This window comes from Bos javanicus, chromosome 5 (assembly GCF_032452875.1).
Source record: "Bos javanicus breed banteng chromosome 5, ARS-OSU_banteng_1.0, whole genome shotgun sequence".
In the NCBI taxonomy this organism is placed as follows: Eukaryota; Metazoa; Chordata; class Mammalia; order Artiodactyla; family Bovidae; genus Bos; species Bos javanicus.
Genome location: NC_083872.1, coordinates 37,208,913 through 37,214,471, shown reverse-complemented (window position 1 = coordinate 37,214,471; position 5,559 = coordinate 37,208,913). Strand labels below are relative to the sequence as shown.

At 39.6% G+C, this 5,559-nt stretch overlaps 1 non-coding gene across 1 annotated transcript; it reads left to right on the top strand.

The window, feature by feature from the left end:
• Positions 1–271: 271 nt before the first annotated feature.
• On the top strand, positions 272–344 carry TRNAW-CCA (transfer RNA tryptophan (anticodon CCA)). The gene has a single exon. It is a non-coding gene; the product is annotated as a tRNA-Trp (tRNA).
• Positions 345–5,559: the final 5,215 nt, after the last annotated feature.

Here is a 5,559-nt window from a genome sequence, read left to right as displayed (position 1 = left end):
CTTTTACAATGATTGGAATTGACTAATCAAATGAGGAATAAGAAAAGGAGAAAATGGCAAAATAATAAGGCTAGAAATATAAAGCATAGATATTCAGATTACTTAGTCCATCTATGTTAGAGGAAGAGATAAAAAATTTAAATATAATAGAAATGTTAAATGTTGCTTACATGTCATTGTATCAGAGGAAAATAGCTGCAAATAATTAATATATAGAAATATTTTAGATATATATATATATATTTCTATATATGTTAGATATAGAGGGGCTTCCCTGGTGGCTCAGAGGTTAAAGCGTCTGCCTCCAATGCGGGAGACCCAGGTTCGATCCCTGGGTCAGGAAGATTCCTTGGAGAAGGAAATGGTAACCCACTCCAATATTCTTGTCTGGAGAATCCCATGGACGGAGAAGCCTGGTAGGCTACAGTCCACGGGGTCGCAAAGAGTCAGACACGACTGAGAGACTTCACTTTCACTTAGATATAGAACATATAGAATACTATAAAATAATTTTCTATTTTGCTAATTGAGGGATGGTTAAAATAAATGTCTATGGGAGGAAAAGGGGATGACAGAGGATGAGATGGTTGGATGGCATCACTGACTCAATGGACATGAGTTTGAGTAAGCCCGGGAGATGGTGAAGGACAGGGAAGCCTGGCATGCTACAGTCCATGGGTTCGCAGAGTGGGACATGACTGAGTGACTGAAAAACGACAATGGGATATACTAACCAGAAACCAAAAAACAATAAAAGAAAATGTAAGCCAAAATGAACACAACCATAATCTTTATAAAGACTGTATTTATTTAGACAAAATTTATTTATTTAGGCAAAATAATACTATAACACTAAAAAAAAAACCTTATTTTAAAATATTACTTCTGGATTTTAATGCTTATTTCAGATTTAAGGTTTAATAAAATTATATCCGGTTTCATAAATGCTTGTTATCACTGGCCTTAAGAAAAGAGAAGTAACCCTGTATACGAGACAGCAAAAGAGACACTGATGTATAGAACAGTCTTTTGGACTCTGTGGGAGAGGGAGAGGGTGGGATAATTTGGGAGAATGGCATTGAAATAAATGGCATTGAAATTAAAAATAAAATTTAAAAAAAATAAAATAAAAAAGAAAGAAAAGAGAAGTTAGAAAGAGAAAAAATTGAATCTTAGGACTTTTTTTTATATACTATTGAAAAAATTGATAAATCTTACCACAATATGGTCTTACAAACTATAAAAACTGCATTGTGTCATCTACTCATTTTGTTGTTTTTTTTTATCCCACTTGTATATTTTTTTTTCTTTTTTTTTTAAATTTTATTTTATTTTTAAACTTTACAATATTGTATTAGTTTTGCCAAATATCGAAATGACTCCGCCACAGGTATACATGTGTTCCCCATCCTGAACCCTCCTCCCTCTTCCCTCCCCATACCATCCCTCTGGGTCGTCCCAGTGCACCAGACCCAAAAATCCAGTATCGTGCATCGAACCTGGACTGGTGACTCGTTTCATGTATGATATTATACATGTTTCAATGCCATTCTCCCAAATTATCCCACCCTCTCCCTCTCCCACAGAGTCCAAAAGACTGTTCTATACATCAGTGTCTCTTTTGCTGTCTCATATTTTGAAAGCACTAAGTCGAAACTCAAAAAGTAGAAACACAAATATAACATACATAAGAGAAAAGGAAAATGTGCTTAAGTTACAAGGTGGTTCTAGGGAACATGGAACTTAGAACAGTTCCTGCCGTCTTCGTCTCCATCCCTCTTCCTCGCCCTTTGGCTCCTGCTGAAACTGTCACAGGGAATGCTGTTGCGTTAAAAATGTGAGAAACACCGTTTAAGTGGTCCCTGGGCAACTTTGGGGTAAGACCTTACCACACTGTTACCAAAACATTTTTTCCACTGAAGCATTTCTTACGAAAATGCAAACAGTCTCTGGCAGGAGTAATACATTCCACTGTTAAAATTGTGATGAGCATTTCATTATCAGCTTGCTATCTATTTTCCTAGTAGGACTTGTAGTCCTAGAGGATTTATTTACAGGAATGGGAAGTGAGGAAGACCTTGGCATGGCTTGTGTATTATTTAGGATTCTTTCGTAACAAGCAACAGAAACCAAACCTGGCTAAATTAAGTCAAAAGAAAATAATGATATGAGTAGCATACATGCCCTTAGGGAAAGCTAAAGAACAAGGTTGGAAAAGTGGAACCAGACAATGCAACAAGGTCTTCCCAATCCCATGTGACCATAAATGCTCAAATATAAACAAGTTTCTTCTGTCTCTCATTACGTCACTCAAGTACTCTGTCCCTGGACAGCAACTGATTAGTCCTATTAAGGTACTTACCTTACTCTTGGCACTACTGGGGAGGGTTAGAGGAAGTATTTGGCAAGAATAGCAAATGAACTTCTTTGTTTTCTTTAGGAACTAATCAAGCACTTGGGTTTCCATCATGGCAACACTTCACACAAAAAAAGGTGGCTAATTTGAAAACAGCAAATCAGAGTGCCATTAGGAAATGGTAATGGAGTCTGGCAGCCAAAAAAAAAAAAAAAAAAGGAATCAAATATTGAGTGGCTACAACAGAAAATTTCTGTGGAGGTTTTACAGGTGATCAGATCAGATCAGATCAGTCGCTCAGTCGTGTCCGACTCTTTGCGACCCCATAAATCGCAGCACGCCAGGCCTCCCTGTCCGTTACCAACTCCCGGAGTTCACTCAACTCACGTCCATCGAGTCAGTGATGCCATCCAGCCACCTCATCCTCTGTCGTCCCCTTCTCCTCCTGCCCCCAATCCCTCCCAGCATCACAGTCTTTTCCAATGAGTCAACTCTTCGCATGAGGTGGCCAAAGTACTGGAGTTTCAGCGTTAGCATCATTCCTTCCAAAGAAATCCCAGGGCTGATCTCCTTCAGAATGGACTGGTTGGATCTCCTTGCAGTCCTAGGGACTCTCAAGAGTCTTCTCCAACACCACAGTTCAAAAGCATCAATTCTTCGATGCTCAGCCCTCTTCACAGTCCAACTCTCACATCCATACATGATCACAGGAAAAACCATAGCCTGGACTAGACAAACCTTTGTTGGCAAAGTAATGTCTCTGCTTTTGAATATGCTATCTAGGTTGGTCATATCTTTCCTTCCAAGGAATAAGTGTCTTTTAATTTCATGGCTGCAGTCACCATCTGCAGTGATTTTGGAGCCCAGAAAAATAAAAGTCTGACACTGTTTCCACTGTTTCCCCATCTATTTCCCATGAAGTGATGGGACCAGATGCCATGATCTTCGTTTTCTGAATGTTGAGCTTTAAGCCAACTTTTTCACTCTCCTCTTTCACTTTCATCAAGAGGCTTTTGAGTTCCTCTTCACTTTCTGCCATAAGGGTGGTGTCATCTGCATATCTGAGGCGATTGATATTTCTCCTGACAATCTTGATTCCAGCTTGTGTTTATTCCAACCCAGCGTTTCTCATGATGTACTCTGCATATAAGTTAAATAAGCAGGGTGACAATATATAGCCTTGATGTACTCCTTTTCCTAGTTGGAACCAGTCTGTTGTTCCATGTCCACTTCTAACTGTTGCTTCCTGACCTGCATACAAATTTCTCAAGAGGGAGATCAGGTGGTCTGGTATTCCCATCTCTTTCAGAATTTTCCACAGTTTATTGTGATCCACACAGTCAAAGGCTTTGGCACAGTCAATAAAGCAGAAATAGATGTTTTTCTGGAACTCTCTTGCTTTTTCCATGGTCCAGAGGATGTTGACAATTTGATCTCTGATTCCTCTGCCTTTTCTAAAACCAGCTTGAACATCTGAAAGTTCACGGTTCACGTATTGCTGAAGCCTGGCTTGGAGAATTTTGAGCATTACTTTAGTAGCATGTGAGATGAGTGCAATTGTGCGGTAGTTTGAGCATTCTTTGGTATTACCTTTCTTTGGTATTGGAATGAAGACTGACCTTTTCCAGTTCTGTGGCCACTGCTGAGTTCTCCAAATTTGCTGACATATTGAGTGCAGCACTTTCACAGCATCATCTTTTAGGATTTGAAATAGCTCAACTGGAATTCCATCACCTCCACTAGCTTTGTTCATAATGATGCTTTCCCACTTGACTTCATATTCTAGGATGTCTGGCTCTAGGCAAGTGATCACACCATCGTGATTATCTGGGTCGTGAAGATCTTTTTTGTACAGTTTTTCTGTGTGTTATTGCCACCTCTTCTTAATATCTTCTACTTCTGTTAGGTCCATATCATTTCTGTCCTTTACTGTGCCCATCTTTGCATGAAATGTTCCCTTGGTATCTCTAATTTTCTTGTTGCTGCTGCTGCTAAATCGCTTCAGTCATGTCCAACTCTGTGTGACCCCATAGACGGCAGCTCACCAGGCTCCCCATCCTTGAGATTCTCCAGGCAAGAACACTGGAGTGGGTTGCCATTTCCTTCTCCAATGCATGAAAGTAAAAATGAAGTCGCTCAGTCATGTCTGACTCTTCGCAACCCCATGGACTGCAGCCTACCAGGCTCCTCTGCCTATGGGATTTTCCAGGCAAGAGTACTAGAATGGGTTGCCATTGCCTTCTCCAAACTTTCTTGAAGAGATCTCTAGTCTTTCCCATTCTATTGCTTTCCTCTATTTCTTTGCATTGATCTCTGAGGAAGGCTTTCTTATCTCTCCTTGCTATTCTTTGGAATTCTGCAAATAGGTATATCTTTCCTTTTATCCTTTGCTTTTCACTTCTCTTCCTTTCATAGCTATTTGTAAGACCTCATCAGGCAGCCATTTTGCTTTTCTGCATTTCTTTTTCTTGGGGATGGTCTTGAACCCTGCCTCCTGTGCAATGTCACAAATCTCCGTCTGTAGTTCATCAGGCACTCTGTCCACCAGATCCAGTCCCTTAAATCTATTTTTCAATTCCACTATATAATCATAAGGGATTTGATTTAGGTCATAGCTGAATGGTCTAGTGGTTTTCCCCACTTTCTTCAATTTAACTCTGAATTTGGCAATAAGGAATTCATGATCTGAGCCACAGTCTGCTCCCTGTCTTGTTTTTGCTGACTGTATAGAGCTTCTCCATCTTTGGCTGCAAAGGATATAATCAATCTGATTTCAATGTTGACTATCTGGTGATGTTCATGTGTAGAGTTTAATAGATATTCTATACTTTAAAAAAATACTACCTTTAAACACAAACTCTGGAATTAGCCTGATTTTATGACTCTGAAGGAGCTACTGTATCTCAAATTTTGTATGCCACAAATTGTTTTGATCCCACAGACAAGCCAAAATTCTATTGGCATATGTAACATTTACAAATTGCCATGTAGACTTGGGGTATATGCATGTGGTCACTTCTATATTTTTCTAATTAATTCCTTACGCCCATATCTGCCTCTTCAGTAGGAAGTGCAGCATCTCTCTTTGGGATCCTCCTTTCCCCTGAATTCTCCAAAAAACCCTGGCTTTACCCAGTAGAAAAGTCTTCCACACTGAAGCAGAGAGCCATTTTTGCTCTTGTTTTTTTATGCTACCTGGTGCT